Source organism: Danio rerio, chromosome 4 (genome assembly GCF_049306965.1).
Source record: "Danio rerio strain Tuebingen ecotype United States chromosome 4, GRCz12tu, whole genome shotgun sequence".
In the NCBI taxonomy this organism is placed as follows: Eukaryota; Metazoa; Chordata; class Actinopteri; order Cypriniformes; family Danionidae; genus Danio; species Danio rerio.
Window position 1 is genome coordinate 64058586 of NC_133179.1, and position 20592 is coordinate 64079177.

Genomic DNA, 20592 nt, shown 5'->3' on the forward strand with positions numbered 1-20592 from the left:
TCACAAAAACAATTCACATGCACAAAATAAAAATACATTTTCATAAAATACATTTCACAAATGCAAAACACCATTTGCAAATATATAAGAGTGTACAAAAAGTTTTGAATGTTTAAAATTCACGAGTTCATCCTGAATGAGAATGTGCAAATCCTCTCTCACGTACGACTCACCCTGAATACGAGTGTGTGCATTTTTGAGACTTTCCTGTCAGCACACACCTCCCACGTGAGTCACTCGTGCCTTGTAGCCAATAAGATGCGAGCTTACTGTTCAACCAATCACAACTCCCTGAGAACGTGGGAATGACCAAAGCGCTTCACTGTGCGCTCCATTTGCGCAGTCTGACCTAATTAACGGAGATGATCCTCTAAGAAGAAGAATACTCCTCTATTTAGCATGGCAGGTGAAGAGCGGGATGCACGGGTAAGTGGTTACTTGATTTCTATAGTGGTTTATGTATGCAAAGATTAAGTATCAAACGTTTGTTAAAGCAATGGCTGCTGTTGTTTATAATGTAAACTTTATAACGTAAATTAAGTCCGTTATTAAGCCAACATGGCGAGTGAAGAACGGGATGGTCGTGTAAAATAGCATGGCTTCTGTCATGGTCGATTCTAGGATTGTCATTCAAGGGAGCTCAGCTATAAATTTGATCAAGGACTAATTTGGAGGTGGAATCGATCGCGTACTAAAGTGAAGACCGGGAGAGCGTAATGCCGTTTTGGGTGTGGGTGGGTATGGGGGGTGGAGAGAGGAGATGATCGCCGACTGTAAGGAACGGGCGGGGTGGGGGTCGGCAGTGTTGATCGCGGACTATGAAGATAACAAATGATAAAAGGTATAATTGGTATTTGTCTTACAGGCACTGTCATCAGAAGTAGAAATAGCAGCAAAAGCTCTGATCGATGTATTAGCCAGGGGCCTTACTCCATCTTCGTAAAGAAATGCACTAGCTAGTGGTAGTAGACCAATGAGAGAAAGCATCTCAAGTGGGACCATTCCTTTGCCTGCAGAGCCTGAAAACATGGTAAGGCAAGCCTTAAAAAGGTAATTTTTCATGTTTACTGTAAAACACAACTTTTTGTGTCATGCAAAAAATGTTTCTTATTATTAATATGTTTATTCATTTTGCCCTTTTGTCACTATAGGCAATTCCCAAGTATGTTTGGGACAGAGATTTTTCTGTGGCCAAACCTGGAAACATTAAAAAAACTGATTTTTAAATCCATGTCCTCTCTGAACCATCACCCTTCACACCAAAAGGAGATGAAGACCTTGAGCTTGTCCATGCTGGACTTGGAAAAAGGCTTTTAACTGTTCCAGATAATTTTAAACACAGTGAGGTAATTGCAAATGTTACCATAATACTAGGAATTGATGGGAGTTTTATATCTGTTGGAAAAAAAAAAAAAAAACTAAATGATGAATTTTGTTTCATTCTTAAGATTGTCAGTCTGCTTGAAGGAGAGTTTCCCAAATTAAAAACACTTCAGGGTGGCTGGATGTTTTACAAGTCTACAGGTATTTATGTTTTGCATGTTACATATAAACAAAAAATGATTTGTGTGCATTTGCAATAACTTTGCACTTTTGTAAATTAATGAAACTGGTATGTGCTTTGTTGGCGTTAATAATTTAGTAATAAGCTTCATTAGTTTAAACTTTTTAGTCAAGGACATGTTTCTCTGCCATGTTCTAAGATTATGGCATGCCCTACTTCAGTTTTCCAGTGGTAAACAGAGCTTTATAGAACATTTCTGTCCAAAATTTTAGGTGACACATTTATAACAATATTGCTAGCCCTAGAAGGCAACAGTAGTCCTGAATGTGATTCTCAATTGACTTTGCCATTTGGTGGGGGTGGGCGGCGTAAGCTGCATATGACCACGGGTATGCTCAGTCCAGAAAGACTAGGACCTCCATGCAAAAATGAATGGCCTATCATCCGGCCAGCCATCTGGAACAGGTTGCTGTCCCGTAGTACAGCAGATGCAGAAGGTACACGGTGGTTTTTTTTCCCCCTCAAAAAGGGCTGTAGTAGATGAACCTAAAAAATCCAATCAGTAAGAATTAACTAATAGTACTAGTTGTATAAAATCTGTAATAGCCCAAAAGCAAAAGAGACATAAAACATCAAATCACATCTGTAAAATTCTAAACAAATGTTTTCTCTGTATGCACTGTGGTGGTACCAGTCAGCATCGATCTGCATTGCCCACCAGTAAATAGAAAGATAATGTTATGAACATTTTACATCTTATCAGGTGTGCAAAAGGCTTCTCAAGTACAGTGCACGAAATCATACAGAAAAAGGTCAGGGTTACAGGCAGTGTTGACGAAAATTAACTTATATATATATATATATATATATATATATATATATATATATATATATATATATATATGTGTGTGTGTGTGTGTGTGCGTGCGTGTGTGTGTGTGTGTGTGTGTACATGTAACCGAACTGCAACCAATTACAAACCCAAATTTAAAGTGAAGCCAGTCTTCAGTTTTTGCATCATCATTGACAAAATATGGCGGTTAACTCCCTTGCCAACAGCTGCATCTCCTAAAAAAAAAATACAAAATGAAGCAAGTTCGTTGCACAAACTGTACAGACTATAAGCGATTCAAATGATTTTAATAATAAAAAAGGAGTACCAGTCAATCTATATTTCAATGGAGTGGACCAATTAGCACTGTTTATTTTATAAAATGAAACCAGGGTACTATCTTGTTCATCCATAGTATCAAACTGGTTGATGAGTAATGATAGAGATGGACAGTGTGAATTGATGGAGAGCAACTCATCACAGAACATTCGAGATGATTTGAATGGGTCAATTTCATTTTTCCATGCTGAAATCAAATGAACAATTTATCTAAATACCATTTTACAAGCATAGTTGAATAACAGTACAAAAAAGATGAAATAATAAATGAATAAAGATGCACTTATCATTTTACAGTACAACAGCACTAAAAAAAAATAAAATGTGTTGTGTCTAACCTGCAGACAGGGATGTTGAAGATTGTGCAGTTGAGGGTCCTGGCAATTCTTCTGTATTTAAAGTGAATGAAGAATCATTGTCACCAAAAGTCCTTTCTCTAAAACAGGCAAGACACAAACAATTTCAATTTTGTTCATTAAGCCACTTCAAAAATTTTCATGCATATATAAAGCATTTGCCCAGTTTCATAGACAAGGCTTAGACCCTAGTGCCAGACAAAGTCTGGATGTAACTTACAATGACATACTGTATATAGTCATTAATGTCAAAAGTCACCAGTAATGATTTTCTCAAAGCAAGGCTTTTAAAAGCTACATACATCAAATCTAATAATATCTACTACTGACCCAGTTTATGAAACCAACACATTAATTTAAATTTAAGACAGTCCACCAGAAAATTATTTTGTTAATTTTTTACCCTACATTCCATCTGATCTTTGTACATCTCCCTCGAGATATATACAACCAAAACAAACTGTGCAAACTAATCCTTTAGTATTAAAGGCATGTCATCCTACAATTTTTAGCATAACTTTACCCTTCACCACACATGCTTGCATGAAAAGGCAAGACATCAGTTGGGAAAGAGATCTGGCAAATTGGACAAATCTGTAAAAAGTACAAATAAATTAAACAATGTATGTTTGTAGCAAATTTGTTGAAGAACATACATATTCTACCCCATAAAAAAATTCTAAAATATTAAGAATAGTCTCAAATTTTTAATAGCTTCAAACACATTCTTTATGGAACCACGAATTGGGTATATTCAAATATAGTGAGTATACCCAAATACAAGAAATAGGCTTTGATCAAAGACCTGTAATGATGGTTCTAAGATGGGGTGAAGTGGGCTTGGCTGGTCAACAGTTTCGATTACATTTTCGTCTACATCATCATCTAGAATGGTCATATCATTTGAAGACTCCTAATAAAATTAATCAAAATGCATTGGCATTGTAAATAAATAATATTGATAGAAAAATAAAACCATAATACTGTATGACTTACTGTCTCAGCTTCTTTACACTCTTCAATGTGTAAGGGCAGCAATGGCAGTGGTATTTTCTTACCACATTTCATACAGCTGGACTGTGGCATCTTAGCAAACTCCACAGAATCATAAAGTAATGGTTCAGTGGAAAGCTGTTCCTGTAATGGAACTACAAACAGCATGTTCTTTCCATTATTTGACACTGATTTTAGGAGTCGAGTTGAGTATCCATCAGCATCTGTGGGAATTATAGACAGCTTACGCCGCCCACCCCCACCAAATGGCAAAATCAATTGAGAATCACATTCAGGACTACTGTTGCCTTCTTGGGCTAGCAATATTGTTATAAATGTGTCACCTAAAATTTTGGACAGAAATGTTCTATAAAGCTCTGTTTACCACTGGAAAACTGAAGTAGGGCATGCCATAATCTTAGAACATGGCAGAGAAACATGTCCTTGACTAAAAAGTTTAAACTAATGAAGCTTATTACTAAATTATTAACGCCAACAAAGCACATACCAGTTTCATTAATTTACAAAAGTGCAAAGTTATTGCAAATGCACACAAATCATTTTTTGTTTATATGTAACATGCAAAACATAAATACCTGTAGACTTGTAAAACATCCAGCCACCCTGAAGTGTTTTTAATTTGGGAAACTCTCCTTCAAGCAGACTGACAATCTTAAGAATGAAACAAAATTCATCATTTAGTTTTTTTTTTTTTTTCCAACAGATATAAAACTCCCATCAATTCCTAGTATTATAGTAACATTTGCAATTACCTCACTGTGTTTAAAATTATCTGGAACAGTTAAAAGCCTTTTTCCAAGTCCAGCATGGACAAGCTCAAGGTCTTCATCTCCTTTTGGTGTGAAGGGTGTGGGTTCAGAGAGGACATGGATTTGAAAATCAGTTTTTTTAATGTTTCCAGGTTTGGCCACAGAAAAATCTCTGTCCCAAACATACTTGGGAATTGCCTATAGTGACAAAAGGGCAAAATGAATAAACATATTAATAATAAGAAACATTTTTTGCATGACACAAAAAGTTGTGTTTTACAGTAAACATGAAAAATTACCTTTTTAAGGCTTGCCTTACCATGTTTTCAGGCTCTGCAGGCAAAGGAATGGTCCCACTTGAGATGCTTTCTCTCATTGGTCTACTACCACTAGCTAGTGCATTTCTTTACGAAGATGGAGTAAGGCCCCTGGCTAATACATCGATCAGAGCTTTTGCTGCTATTTCTACTTCTGATGACAGTGCCTGTAAGACAAATACCAATTATACCTTTTATCATTTGTTATCTTCATAGTCCGCGATCAACACTGCCGACCCCCACCCCGCCCGTTCCTTACAGTCGGCGATCATCTCCTCTCTCCACCCCCCATACCCACCCACACCCAAAACGGCATTACGCTCTCCCGGTCTTCACTTTAGTACGCGATCGATTCTACCCCCAAATTAGTCCCCGATCAAATTTATAGCTGAGCTCCCTTGAATGACAATCCTAGAATCGACCATGACAGAAGCCATGCTATTTTACACAACCATCCCGTTCTTCACTCGCCATGTTGGCTTAATAACGGACTTAATTTACGTTATAAAGTTTACATTATAAACAACAGCAGCCATTGCTTTAACAAACGTTTGATACTTAATCTTTGCATACATAAACCACTATAGAAATCAAGTAACCACTTACCCGCGCATCCCGCTCTTCACCTGCCATGCTAAATAGAGGAGTATTCTTCTTCTTAGAGGATCATCTCCATTAATTAGGTCAGACTGCGCAAATGGAGCGCACAGTGAAGCGCTTTGGTCATTCCCGCGTTCTCAGGGAGTTGTGATTGGTTGAACAGTAAGCTCGCATCTTATTGGCTACAGGGCACGAGTGACTCACGTGGGAGGTGTGTGCTGACAGGAAGTCTCAAAAATGCACACACTCGTATTCAGGGTGAGTCGTACGTGAGAGAGGATTTGCACATTCTCATTCAGGATGAACTCGTGAATTTTAAACATTCAAAACTTTTTGTACACTCTTATATATTTGCAAATGGTGTTTTACATTTGTGAAATGTATTTTATGAAAATGTATTTTTATTTTGTGCATGTGAATTGTTTTTGTGAGTATAAATAAATATTTTACGCATGTGAATTTGGCTACGCATGTGTACATTGTGTCTTTTGCGTGAATTATTATTGAGACTAATCTCTCTCCATAGAAAAACACTTTTTATCAGATCTGGACTCCGTTGCTTGAATATGTAGGTCCTAGGATTTCAGGTACATTTTTGCAAAACCTTAAATCACCATAAACTTTGGTTAATTTATGCACTTTTCCATTTTTATTATTACTCTGTATTTTTATGTCTTTTTTTTATTTTGATTTTCATTATGTGCTGTGATGCTAAGAAATTTCTTGGTTGTAAGCTGTTGTCATTGTTCTGTTCTTTTTTGTTTTGTTAAAATAAAGACAAAAAAATGTATTTCGAAGAATTCCAGTTTGTCAGCAGATAGTGTCGGCGCATAAAACATTCCTTTGCATAGTGGCTTGGTTGTCTAGGACTATGATTCTCGTTCATGCTGTGAGAAATCCCAGATTCAAATTTCGGTTGAGCCCTTACAGTTGTCTGCTGTTTTGTAAGGGCGTTGTGGCTTACACAGAGGCCTTTTTTCTGAGAATGCCAGTTCGTCAGCTGATAGTGTTGGCATATAAAGTTACTGTTTTGCGGTGGCTCGTTGATCTAGGGGTATGATTCTCGCTTTGGGTGTGAGAGGTCCCGGGTTCAAATCCTGGACGAGCCCTTGCAGGTGTCATGTGTTTTACAGGGCACTATGACTTTCATTAAAATGTCTTTCGAAGAATTCCAGTTTGTCAGCAGATAGTGTCGCCACATAAAACATTCCTTTGCATAGTGGCTTGCTGGTCTAGGAGTATTATTTTCGTTCATGCAATGAGAAATCCCAGATTCAAATTTCGGTTGAGCCCTTACAGTTGTCTGCTGTTTTGTAAGGTCTACGGGCTTACACAGAGGCCTTTTTTCTGAGAATGCCAGTTCGTCAGCAGATAGTTTTGCCATGTAAAGTGGCTGTTACAGTAGCTAGTTGGTTTAGGGGTATGATTCTCGCTTAGGGTGCCCTTGATTCGTTAGAGAAAGTTTTCTGACTATCTGATGGTTCTGACGCCATGTGAAATTTTATCAATGTAGTGGCTCGTTGGCCTAGGGGTATGATTCTCGCTTTGGGTGAGAGAGGTCCCGGATTCAAATCCCGGATGAGCCCTTGTGGGTGTCATGCGTTTTACAGGGCACTATGTCCTTCGTAAAAATATCTTTCGAAGAACTTCAGTTTGTCAGCAGATAGTGTCGCCACATAAAACATTCCTTTGCATAGTGGCTTGCTGGTCTAGGAGTATGATTTTCGTTCATGCAATGAAAGATCCCAGATTCAAATTTCGGTTGAGCCCTTACACTTGTCTGCTGTTTTGTAAGGTCGTTGTGGCTTACACAGAGGCCTTTTTTCTGAGAATGCCAGTTTGTCAGCAGATAGTGTTGCCATATAAAGTTGCTGTTTTGCAGTGGCTCGGTGGTCTAGGGGTATGATTCTCACTTAGGGTGCCCTTGATTCGTTAGAGAAAGATTTCTGACTATCTGACGCCTTGTGAAATTCTCTCAATTTAGTGGTTCATTGGTCTATGGGTATGATTCTTGCTTCGGTTGCGAGAGGACCTGGGTTCAATTCTCAGATGAGCCCTTGCAGGTGTACTGTGTTTTACAGGGCATTATATCTTTCGTAAAAACGTCTTTCAAAGAATTCCAATTTGTCAGCAGATAGTGTCGCCACATAAAATATTTCTTGCATAGTGGCTTGCTGTTCTAGGAGTATGATTCTCGTTCATGCCATGAGAAATCCTAGGTTCAAATTTCAGTTGAACCCTTACAGTTGTCTTTTGTAAGGGCGTTGTGGCTTACACAGGGGCCTTTTTTCTGAGAATGCCGGTTTGTCAGCAGATAGTGTTGCCATGTAAAGTTACTTTTTTGCAGTGGCTCGTTTGTCTAGGGGTATGATTCTGGCTTAGGGTGCCCTTGATTCGTCAGAGAAAGTTTTCTGACTATCTGATGCTTCTGACACCATGTGAAATTTCATCACTGTAGTGGCTCGTTGGTCTAGGGGTATGATTCTCGCTTTGGGTGTGAGAGATCCCGGGTTCAAAACCTGGACGAGCCCTTGCAGGTGTCATGTGTTTTACAGGGCACTATGACTTTCATTAAAATGTCTTTCGAAGAATTCCAGTTTGTCAGCAGATAGTGTCGCCACATAAAACATTCCTTTGCATAGTGGCTTGCTGGTCTAGGAGTATTATTTTCGTTCATGCAATGAGAAATCCCAGATTCAAATTTCGGTTGAGCCCTTACAGTTGTCTGCTGTTTTGTAAGGTCTACGGGCTTACACACAGGCCTTTTTTCTGAGAATGCCAGTTCATCAGCAAATAATTTTGCCATGTAAAGTGGCTGTTACAGTAGCTAGTTGGTTTAGGGGTATGATTCTCGCTTAGGGTGCCCTTGATTCGTTAGAGAAAGTTTTCTGACTATCTGATGGTTCTGACGCCATGTGAAGTTTTATCAATGTAGTGACTCGTTGGCCTCGGGGTATGATTCTCGCTTTTTTGATGAGAGAGGTCCCGGGTTCAAATCCCGGATGAGCCCTTGTGGGTGTCATGCGTTTTACAGGGCACTATGTCCTTTATAAAAATATCTTTCGAAGAACTTCAGTTTGTCAGCAGATAGTGTCGCCACATAAAACATTCCTTTGCATAGTGGCTTGCTGGTCTAGGAGTATGATTTTCGTTCATGCAATGAAAGATCCCAGATTCAAATTTCGGTTGAGCCCTTACACTTGTCTGCTGTTTTGTAAGGTCGTTGTGGCTTACACAGAGGCCTTTTTTCTGAGAATGCCAGTTTGTCAGCAGATAGTGTTGCCATTAAAAGTTGCTGTTTTGCAGTGGCTCGGTGGTCTAGGGGTATGATTCTCACTTAGGGTGCCCTTGATTCGTTAGAGAAAGACTTCTGACTATCTCACGCCTTGTGAAATTCTCTCAATTTAGTGGTTCATTGGTCTATGGGTATGATTCTTGCTTTGGTTGCGAGAGGACCCGGGTTCAATTCTCGGATGAGCCCTTGCAGGTGTACTGTGTTCTACAGGGCATTATATCTTTCGTAAAAACGTCTTTCAAAGAATTCCAATTTGTCAGCAGATAGTGTCGCCACATAAAATATTTCTTGCATAGTGGCTTGCTGGTTTAAGAGTTTGATTCTTGTTCATGCCATGAGAAATCTTAGGTTCAAATTTCAGTTGAACCCTTACAGTTGTCTTTTGTTTTGTAAGGGCGTTGTGGCTTACACAGAGGCCTTTTTCTGAGAATGCCGGTTTGTCAGCAGATAGTGTTGCCATGTAAAGTGGCTATTTTGCAGTTGCTCGTTGGTCTACGGGCATGATTCTCGCTTAAGGTGCGAGAGGTCCCGTTTTCAAATCCTGGACGAACCATTGCAGAAGTCCCGGGTCCAAATGAAGCAAAAGCCCTGCTTCAATGTTTGTTAGATAAGGATTTCTGACCATCTGTTCCTTCTGATGTCTTGTAAAATATTCAAGCTTTTGTGGCTCGTTGGTCTAGGGGTATGATTCTCGCTTAGGGTGCGAGAGGTCCCGGGTTCAAATCCCGGACGAGCCCTTGCAGTTATTCTGTTGTTTTACAGGGCATTCTGGCTTTCATAAAAAACGTTTTTCGAAGAATTCCAGTTTGTCAGCAGATAGTGTCGGCACATAAAGCATTCCTTTGCATAGTGGTTTGGTTGTCTAGGACTATGATTCTCGTTCATGCCGTGAGAAATCCCAGATTCAAATTTCGGTTGAGCCCTTACAGTTGTCTGCTGTTTTGTAAGGGCGTTGTGGCTTACACAGAGGGCTTTTTTCTGAGAATGCCAGTTCGTCAGCTGATAGTGTTGCCATATAAAGTTACTGTATTGCAGTGGCTCGTTGGTCTAGGGGTATGATTCTCGCTTAGGGTGCCCTTGATTCGTTAGAGAAAGTTTTCTGACTATCTGATGCTTCTGACATCATGTGAAATTATTTCAATTTGGTGGCTTGTTGGTCTAGGGGTATGAATCTCGCTTCGGGTGTAAGAGGTCCTGGGTTCAAATCCCAGACGAGCTCTACAGGTGTTATGTGTTTTACAGGGCACTATGTGTTTCATTAAAATGTCTTTCGAAGAATTCCAATTTGTCAGCAGATAGTGTCGCCACATAAAACATTCCTTTGCATAGTGGCTTGCTGGTCTAGGAGTATGATTCTCGTTCATGCCATGAGAAATCCTAGGTTCAAATTTCAGTTGAACCCTTACAGTTGTCTTTTGTTTTGTAAGGGCGTTGTGGCTTACACAAAGGCCTTTTTTCTGAGAATGCCGGTTTGTCAGCAGATAGTGTTGCCATGTAAAGTTACTGTTTTGCAGTGGCTCGTTGGTCTAGGGGTATGATTCTGGCTTAGGGTGCCCTTGATTCGTCAGAGAAAGTGTTCTGACTATCTGATGCTTCTGACGCCATGTGAAATTTTATCACTGTAGTTGCTTGATAGGGTATGATTCTCACTTAGGGTGCCCTTGATTCGTTAGAGAAAGATTTCTGACTATCTCACGCCTTGTGAAATTCTCTCCATTTAGTGGTTCATTGGTCTATGGGTCATTGGCTTTCTGATGTCTTGTAAAATATTCAAGCTTTTGTGGCTCGTTGGTCTAGGGGTATGATTCTCGCTTAGGGTGCGAGAGGTCCCGGGTTCAAATCCCGGACGAGCCCTTGCAGTTATTCTGTTGTTTTACAGGGCATTATGGCTTTCATAAAAAACGTTTTTCGAAGAATTCCAGTTTGTCAGCAGATAGTGTCGGCACATAAAGCATTCCTTTGCATAGTGGTTTGGTTGTCTAGGACTATGATTCTCGTTCATGCCGTGAGAAATCCCAGATTCAAATTTCGGTTGAGCCCTTACAGTTGTCTGCTGTTTTGTAAGGGCGTTGTGGCTTACACAGAGGGCTTTTTTCTGAGAATGCCAGTTCGTCAGCTGATAGTGTTGCCATATAAAGTTACTGTATTGCAGTGGCTCGTTGGTCTAGGGGTATGATTCTCGCTTAGGGTGCCCTTGATTCGTTAGAGAAAGTTTTCTGACTATCTGATGCTTCTGACATCATGTGAAATTAATTCAATTTGGTGGCTTGTTGGTCTAGGGGTATGAATCTCGCTACGGGTGTGAGAGGTCCTGGGTTCAAATCCCAGACGAGCCCTTACAGGTGTTATGTGTTTTACAGGGCACTATGTCTTTCATTAAAATGTCTTTCGAAGAATTCCACTTTGTCAGCAGATAGTGTCGCCACATAAAATATTTCTTGCATAGTGGCTTGCTGGTGTAGGAGTATGATTCTCGTTCATGCCGTGAGAAATCCCAGATTCAAATTTCTGTTGAGCCCTTACAGTTGTCCGCTGTTTTGTAAGGGCGTTGTGGCTGACACAGAGGCCTTTTTTCTGAGAATGCCAGTTCGTCAGCTGATAGTGTTGCCATATAAAGTTACTGTTTTGCAGTGGCTCGTTGGTCTAGGGGTATGATTCTCGCTTAGGGTGCCCTTGATTCGTTAGAGAAAGTTTTCTGACTACCTGATGCTTCCTACGCCATGTGAAATGAATTCAACTTAGTGGCTCGTTGGTCTAGGGGTATGATTCTCGCTTCGGGTGTGAGAGGTCCCGGTTTCAAATCCCAGACGAGCCCATACAGATGTTATGTGTTTTACAGGGCACTATGTCTTTCATTAAAATGTCTTTCGAAGAATTCCAGTTTGTCAGCAGATAGTGTCACCACATAAAACATTTCTTTGCATAGTGGCTTGCTGGTCTAGGAGTATGATTTTCGTTCATGCAATGAAAAATCCCAGATTCAAATTTCGGTTGAGCCCTTACACTTGTCTGCTGTTTTGTAAGGTCGTTGTGGCTTACACAGAGGCCTTTTTTCTGAGAATGCCAGTTTGTCAGCAGATAGTGTTGCCATATAAATTTGCTGTTTTGTAGTGGCTCGGTGGTCTAGGGGTATGATTCTCACTTAGGGTGCCCTTGATTCGTTAGAGAGAGATATCTGACTATCTGACGCCTTGTGAAATTCTCTCAATTTAGTGGTTCATTGGTCTATGGGCATGATTCTCGCTTCGGTTGCGAGAGGACCCGGGTTCAATTCTCAGATGAGCCCTTGCAGGTGTACTGTGTTTTACAGGGCATTATATCTTTCGTAAAAACGTCTTTCAAAGAATTCCAATTTGTCAGCAGATAGTGTCGCCACATAAAATATTTCTTGCATAGTGGTTTGCTGGTTTAAGAGTTTGATTCTCGTTCATGCCATGAGAAATCTTAGGTTCAAATTTCAGTTGAACCCTTACAGTTGTCTTTTGTTTTGTAAGGGCGTTGTGGCTTACACAGAGGCCTTTTTCTGAGAACGCCGGTTTGTCAGCAGATAGTGTTGCCATGTAAAGTGGCTATTTTGCAGTTGCTCGTTGGTCTACGGGCATGATTCTCGCTTAAGGTGCGAGAGGTCCCGTTTTCAAATCCTGGACGAACCATTGCAGAAGTCCCGGGTCCAAATGAAGCAAAAGCCCATCTGTTCCTTCTGATGTCTTGTAAAATATTCAAGTTTTTGTGGCTCGTTGGTCTAGGGGTATGATTCTCGCTTAGGGTGCGAGAGGTCCCGGGTTCAAATCCCGGACGAGCCCTTGCAGTTATTCTGTTGTTTTACAGGGCATTATGGCTTTCATAAAAAACGTTTTTCGAAGAATTCCAGTTTGTCAGCAGATAGTGTCGGCACATAAAGCATTCCTTTGCATAGTGGTTTGGTTGTCTAGGACTATGATTCTCGTTCATGCCGTGAGAAATCCCAGATTCAAATTTCGGTTGAGCCCTTACAGTTGTCTGCTGTTTTGTAAGGGCGTTGTGGCTTACACAGAGGGCTTTTTTCTGAGAATGCCAGTTCGTCAGCTGATAGTGTTGCCATATAAAGTTACTGTATTGCAGTGGCTCGTTGGTCTAGGGGTATGATTCTCGCTTAGGGTGCCCTTGATTCGTTAGAGAAAGTTTTCTGACTATCTGATGCTTCTGACATCATGTGAAATTAATTCAATTTGGTGGCTTGTTGGTCTAGGGGTATGAATCTCGCTTCGGGTGTGAGAGGTCCCGGGTTCAAATCCCAGACGAGCCCTTACAGGTGTTATGTGTTTTACAGGGCACTATGTCTTTCATTAAAATGTCTTTCGAAGAATTCCAGTTTGTCAGCAGATAGTGTCACCACATAAAACATTCCTTTGCATAGTGGCTTGCTGGTCTAGGAGTATGATTTTCGTTCATGCAATGAAAAATCCCAGATTCAAATTTCGGTTGAGCCCTTACACTTGTCTGCTGTTTTGTAAGGTCGTTGTGGCTTACACAGAGGCCTTTTTTCTGAGAATGCCAGTTTGTCAGCAGATAGTGTTGCCATATAAATTTGCTGTTTTGTAGTGGCTCGGTGGTCTAGGGGTATGATTCTCACTTAGGGTGCCCTTGATTCGTTAGAGAGAGATATCTGACTATCTGACGCCTTGTGAAATTCTCTCAATTTAGTGGTTCATTGGTCTATGGGTATGATTCTCGCTTCGGTTGCGAGAGGACCCTGGTTCAATTCTCAGATGAGCCCTTGCAGGTGTACTGTGTTTTACAGGGCATTATATCTTTCGTAAAAACGTCTTTCAAAGAATTCCAATTTGTCAGCAGATAGTGTCGCCACATAAAATATTTCTTGCATAGTGGCTTGCTGGTTTAAGAGTTTGATTCTCGTTCATGCCATGAGAAATCTTAGGTTCAAATTTCAGTTGAACCCTTACAGTTGTCTTTTGTTTTGTAAGGGCGTTGTGGCTTACACAGAGGCCTTTTTCTGAGAATGCCGGTTTGTCAGCAGATAGTGTTGCCATGTAAAGTGGCTATTTTGCAGTTGCTCGTTGGTCTACGGGCATGATTCTCGCTTAAGGTGCGAGAGGTCCCGTTTTCAAACCCTGGACGAACCATTGCAGAAGTCCCGGGTCCAAATGAAGCAAAAGCCCTGCTTCAATGTTTGTTAGATAAGGATTTCTGACCATCTGTTCCTTCCTATGTCTTGTAAAATATTCAAGCTTTTGTGGCTCGTTGGTCTAGGGGTATGATTCTCGCTGATGGTGCAAGAGGTCCCGGGTTCAAATCCCGGACGAGCCCTTGCAGTTATTCTGTTGTTTTACAGGGAATTATGGCTTTCATAAAAAACGTTTTTCGAAGAATTCCTGTTTGTCAGCAGATAGTGTCGGCACATAAAGCATTCCTTTGCATAGTGGTTTGGTTGTCTAGGACTATGATTCTCGTTCATGCCGTGAGAAATCCCAGATTCAAATTTCAGTTGAGCCCTTACAGTTGTCTGCTGTTTTGTAAGGGCGTTGTGGCTTACACAGAGGGCTTTTTTCTGAGAATGCCAGTTCGTCAGCTGATAGTGTTGCCATATAAAGTTACTGTATTGCAGTGGCTCGTTGGTCTAGGGGTATGATTCTCGCTTAGGGTGCCCTTGATTCGTTAGAGAAAGTTTTCTGACTATCTGATGCTTCTGACATCATGTGAAATTAATTCAATTTGGTGGCTTGTTGGTCTAGGGGTATGAATCTCGCTTCGGGTGTGAGAGGGCCCGGGTTCAAATCCCAGACGAGCCCTTACAGGTGTTATGTGTTTTACAGGGCACTATGTCTTTCATTAAAATGTCTTTCGAAGAATTCCACTTTGTCAGCAGATAGTGTCGCCACATAAAATATTTCTTGCATAGTGGCTTGCTGGTGTAGGAGTATGATTCTCGTTCATGCCGTGAGAAATCCCAGATTCAAATTTCGGTTGAGCCCTTACAGTTGTCCGCTGTTTGGTAAGGGCGTTGTGGCTGACACAGAGGCCTTTTTTCTGAGAATGCCAGTTCGTCAGCTGATAGTGTTGCCATATAAAGTTACTGTTTTGCAGTGGCTCGTTGGTCTAGGGGTATGATTCTCGCTTAGGGTGCCCTTGATTCGTTAGAGAAAGTTTTCTGACTATCTGATGCTTCCTACGCCATGTGAAATGAATTCAACTTAGTTCCTCGTTGGTCTAGGGGTATGATTCTCGCTTCGGGTGTGAGAGGTCCTGGGTTCAAATCCCGGACGAGCCCATACAGATGTTATGTGTTTTACAGGGCACTATGTCTTTCATTAAAATGTCTTTCGAAGAATTCCAGTTTGTCAGCAGATAGTGTCACCACATAAAACATTCCTTTGCATACTGGCTTGCTGGTCTAGGAGTATGATTTTCGTTCATGCAATGAAAAATCCCAGATTCAAATTTCGGTTGAGCCCTTACACTTGTCTGCTGTTTTGTAAGGTCGTTGTGGCTGACACAGAGGCCTTTTTTCTGAGAATGCCAGTTTGTCAGCAGATAGTGTTGCCATATAAATTTGCTGTTTTGTAGTGGCTCGGTGGTCTAGGGGTATGATTCTCACTTAGGGTGCCCTTGATTCGTTAGAGAAAGATTTCTGACTATCTGACGCCTTGTGAAATTCTCTCAATTTAGTGGTTCATTGGTCTATGGGTATGATTCTCGCTTCGGTTGCGAGAGGACCCGGGTTCAATTCTCAGATGAGCCCTTGCAGGTGTACTGTGTTTTACAGGGCATTATATCTTTCGTAAGAACGTCTTTCAAAGAATTCCAATTTGTCAGCAGATAGTGTCGCCACATAAAATATTTCTTGCATAGTGGCTTGCTGGTTTAAGAGTTTGATTCTCGTTCATGCCATGAGAAATCTTAGGTTCAAATTTCAGTTGAACCCTTACAGTTGTCTTTTGTTTTGTAAGGGCGTTGTGGCTTACACAGAGGCCTTTTTCTGAGAATGCCGGTTTGTCAGCAGATAGTGTTGCCATGTAAAGTGGCTATTTTGCAGTTGCTCGTTGGTCTACGGGCATGATTCTCGCTTAAGGTGCGAGAGGTCCTGTTTTCAAATCCTGGACGAACCATTGCAGAAGTCCCGGGTCCAAATGAAGCAAAAGCCCTGCTTCAATGTTTGTTAGATAAGGATGTCTGACCATCTGTTCCTTCTGATGTCTTGTAAAATATTCAAGCTTTTGTGGCTCGTTGGTCTAGGGGTATGATTCTCGCTTAGGGTGCGAGAGGTCCCGGGTTCAAATCCCGGAAGAGCCCTTGCAGTTATTCTGTTGTTTTACAGGGCATTCTGGCTTTCATAAAAAACGTTTTTCGAAGAATTCCAGTTTGTCAGCAGATAGTGTCGGCACATAAAGCATTCCTTTGCATAGTGGTTTGGTTGTCTAGGACTATGATTCTCGTTCATGCCGTGAGAAATCCCAGATTCAAATTTCGGTTGAGCCCTTACAGTTGTCTGCTGTTTTGTAAGGGCGTTGTGGCTTACACAGAGGGCTTTTTCTGAGAATGCCAGTTCGTCAGCTGATAGTGTTGCCATATAAAGTTACTGTATTGCAGTGGCTCGTTGGTCTAGGGGTATGATTCTCGCTTAGGGTGCCCTTGATTCGTTAGAGAAAGTTTTCTGACTATCTGATGCTTCTGACATCATGTGAAATTAATTCAATTTGGTGGCTTGTTGGTCTAGGGGTATGAATCTCGCTTCGCGTGTGAGAGGTCCCGGGTTCAAATCCCAGACGAGCCCTTACAGGTGTTATGTGTTTTACAGGGCACTATGTCTTTCATTAAAATGTCTTTCGAAGAATTCCACTTTGTCAGCAGATAGTGTCGCCACATAAAATATTTCTTGCATAGTGGCTTGCTGGTGTAGGAGTATGATTCTCGTTCATGCCGTGAGAAATCCCAGATTCAAATTTCGGTTGAGCCCTTACAGTTGTCCGCTGTTTTGTAAGGGCGTTGTGGCTGACACAGAGGCCTTTTTTCTGAGAATGCCAGTTCGTCAGCTGATAGTGTTGCCATATAAAGTTACTGTTTTGCAGTGGCTTGTTGGTCTAGGGGTATGATTCTCGCTTAGGGTGCCCTTGATTCGTCAGAGAAAGTTTTCTGACTATCTGATGCTTCTGATGCCATGTGAAATGAATTCAACTTAGTGGCTCGTTGGTCTAGGGGTATGATTCTTGCTTCGGGTGTGAGAGGTTCCGGGTTCAAATCCCGGACGAGCCCATACAGATGTTATGTGTTTTACAGGGCACTATGTCTTTCATTAAAATGTCTTTCGAAGAATTCCAGTTTGTTAGCAGATATTGTCGCCACATAAAACATTCCTTTGCATATTGGCTTGCTGGTCTAGGAGTATGATTCTCGTTCATGCCATGAGAAATCCTAGGTTCAAATTTCGGTTGAGCCCTTACACTTGTCTGCTGTTTTGTAAGGGCGTTGTGGCTTACACAGAGGCCTTTTTTCTGAGAATGCCGGTTTGTCAGCAGATAGTGTTGCCATGTAAAGTTACTGTTTTGCAGTGGCTCGTTGGTCTAGGGGTATGATTCTGGCTTAGGGTGCCCTTGATTCCTCAGAGAAAGTTTTCTGACTATCTGATGCTTCTTACGCCATGTGAAATTTAATCACTGTAGCTGCTCGTTGGTCTAGGGGTATGATTCTCGGCTTGTGAAAATCTCTATTTAGTGGTTCATTGGTCTATGGGTATGATTCTCGATTCGGTTGCGAGAGGACCCGGGTTCAATTCTCAGATGAGCCCTTGCAGGTGTACTGTGTTTTACAGGGCATTATATCTTTCGTAAAAACGTCTTTCAAAGAATTCCAATTTGTCAGCAGATAGTACATATATAACATAAAATATTTCTTGCATAGTGGCTTGCTGGTTTAAGAGTTTGATTCTCGTTCATGCCATGAGAAATCTTAGGTTCAAATTTCAGTTGAACCCTTACAGTTGTCTTTTGTTTTGTAAGGGCGTTGTGGCTTACACAGAGGCCTTTTTCTGAGAATGCCGGTTTGTCAGCAGATAGTGTTGCCATGTAAAGTTACTGTTTTGCAGTGGCTCGTTGGTCTAGGGGTATGATTCTGGCTTAGGGTGCCCTTGATTCGTCAGAGAAAGTTTTCCGACTATCTGATGCTTCTGACGCCATGTGAAATTTAATCGCTGTAGTTGCTTGTTGGTCTAGGGGTATGATTCTTGCTTAAGGTGAGAGAGGTCCTGTGTTCAAATCCTGGACGAGCCCTTACAGATGTTATGTGTTTTATAGGGCACTATGTCTTTCATTAAAATGTCTTTCGAAGATTTCCAGTTTGTCAGCAGATAGTGTCACCACATAAAACATTCCTTTGCATAGTGGCTTGCTGGTCTAGGAGTATGATTTTCGTTCATGCAATGAAAAATCCCAGATTCAAATTTCGGTTGAGCCCTTACACTTGTCTGCTGTTTTGTAAGGTCGTTGTGGCTAACACAGAGGCCTTTTTTCTGAAATAGCCAGTTTGTCAGCAGATAGTGTTGCCATGTAAAGTGGCTGTTTTGCAGTTGCTCGTTGGTCTACGGGCATGATTCTCGCTTAAGGTGCGAGAGGTCCCGTTTTCAAATCCTGGACGAACCATTGCAGAAGTCCCGGGTCCAAATGAAGCAAAAGCCCTGCTTCAATGTTTGTTAGATAAGGGTTTCTGACCATCTGTTGCTTCTGATGTCTTGTAAAATATTCAAGCTTTTGTGGCTCGTTGGTCTAGGGGTATGATTCTTGCTTAGGGTGCGAGAGGTCCCGGGTTCAAATCCTGGACGAGCCCTTGCAGTTATTCTGTTGTTTTACAGGGCATTATGGCTTTCATAAAAAAACTTTTTCGAAGAATTCCAGTTTGTCAGCAGATAGTGTCGGCACATAAAGCATTCCTTTGCATAGTGGTTTGGTTGTCTAGGACTATGATTCTCGTTCATGCCGTGAGAAATCCCAGATTCAAATTTCGGTTGAGCCCTTACAGTTGTCCACTGTTTTGTAAGGGCGTTGTGGCTTACACAGAGGCCTTTTTCTGGGAATGCCAGTTCGTCAGCTGATAGTGTTGCCATATAAAGTTACTGTTTTGCAGTGGCTCGTTGGTCTAGGGGTATGATTCTCGTTTAGGGTGCCCTTGATTCGTTAGAGAAAGTTTTCTGACTATCTGATGCTTCTGACATCATGTGAAATGCATTCAACCTAGTGGCTCGTTGGTCTAGGGGTAATATTCTTGCTTCGTGTGTGAGAGGTCCCGGGTTCAAATCCCGGACGAGCCCTTACAGGTGTTATGTGTTTTACAGGGCACTATGTCTTTCATTAAAATGTCTTTCGAAGAATTCCAGTTTGTCAGCAGATAGTGTCGCCACATAAAACATTCCTTTGCATAGTGGCTTGCTGTTCTAGGAGTTTGATTCTCGTTCATGCAATGAAAAATCCCAGATTCAAATTTCAGTTGAGCCCTTACAGTTGTCTGCTGTTATGTAAGGTCGTTGTGGCTTACACAGAGGCCTTTTTTCTGAGAATGCCAGTTTGTCAGCAGATAGTGTTGCCAAATAAAGTTGCTGTTCTGCAGTGGCTGGTTGGTCTAGGGGTATGATTCTCACTTAGGGTGCCCTTGATTCGTTAGAGAAAGATTTCTGACTATCTGACACCTTGTGAAATTCATTATGTCTTTCGTAAAAATGTCTTTTGAAGAATTCCAGTTTGTCAGCAGATAGTATTGCCATGTAAAGTGGCTGTTTTGCAGTAGCTTGGTAGTCTACGGGCTTGATTCTCGCATAAGGTGCGAGAGGTCCCGTTTTCAAATCCTGGACAAACCATTGTAGAAGTCCTGGGTCCAAATGAAGCAAAAGCCCTGCTTCAATGTTTGTTAGATAAGGATTTCTGACCATCTGTTGCTTCTGAAGTCTTGTGAAATATTCAAGCTTTTGTGGTTTGTTGGTCTAGGGGTATGATTCTCGCTTAGGGTGCCCTTGATTCCCTTTAGAGAAAGATTTCTGACTATTTGATGCTTCTGACGCCATGTGAAATCTTATCACTTTAGTGGCTCATTGGTCTAGGGGTGTGATTCTCGCTTCTGGTGTGAGAGGTCCCAGGTTCAAATACCGGATGAGACCTTGCAGGTGTACTGCGTTTTACAGCACATTATGTCTTTCATAAAAATGTCTTTCGAAGAATTCCAGTTTGCCAGCATAAAGTGTCGCCACAAAACATTACTTTGCATAGTGGCTTGCTTGTCTAGGAGTATGATTCTCGTTCATTCCGTGAGAAATAACAGGTTAAAATTTCGGTTGAGCCATTCAGCATATAGTGTTGCCCTGTAAAGTTGCTGTCTGAGAGAACTATGCTTTTAAGCCAGGGGTCACCAAACTTGTTCCTGGAGGTCTTAAAATGACAACCAAAGAGGTTGTTTACAGTTTTTTCCAGTTGTTTACACACATTTTCTGAAAGCATGTCTCATATTGTCAGAACTCTACACACAAATCACAAAACACACACACATTGGGCAAAACTCTTCAATTCTTCTGCAAAATGAAACTATAAGTTCAAAACAATGTGATTTCTT

General features: G+C 41.2%; 7 non-coding genes across 7 annotated transcripts; all 7 read left to right on the top strand.

The window, feature by feature from the left end:
- Positions 1–6748: 6748 nt before the first annotated feature.
- On the top strand, positions 6749–6820 carry trnap-ugg (transfer RNA proline (anticodon UGG)). Its single transcript has one exon. It is a non-coding gene; the product is annotated as a tRNA-Pro (tRNA).
- A 2851-nt stretch (positions 6821–9671) lies between these two features.
- On the top strand, positions 9672–9743 carry trnap-agg (transfer RNA proline (anticodon AGG)). The gene has a single exon. It is a non-coding gene; the product is annotated as a tRNA-Pro (tRNA).
- Positions 9744–10788: 1045 nt separating this feature from the next.
- trnap-agg (transfer RNA proline (anticodon AGG)) lies at positions 10789–10860 on the top strand. The gene has a single exon. It is a non-coding gene; the product is annotated as a tRNA-Pro (tRNA).
- A 1877-nt stretch (positions 10861–12737) lies between these two features.
- On the top strand, positions 12738–12809 carry trnap-agg (transfer RNA proline (anticodon AGG)). Its single transcript has one exon. It is a non-coding gene; the product is annotated as a tRNA-Pro (tRNA).
- Positions 12810–14241: 1432 nt separating this feature from the next.
- trnah-aug (transfer RNA histidin (anticodon AUG)) lies at positions 14242–14313 on the top strand. The gene has a single exon. It is a non-coding gene; the product is annotated as a tRNA-His (tRNA).
- Positions 14314–16224: 1911 nt separating this feature from the next.
- Positions 16225–16296, top strand: trnap-agg (transfer RNA proline (anticodon AGG)). The gene has a single exon. It is a non-coding gene; the product is annotated as a tRNA-Pro (tRNA).
- Positions 16297–17184: 888 nt separating this feature from the next.
- Positions 17185–17256, top strand: trnap-cgg (transfer RNA proline (anticodon CGG)). Its single transcript has one exon. It is a non-coding gene; the product is annotated as a tRNA-Pro (tRNA).
- Positions 17257–20592: the final 3336 nt, after the last annotated feature.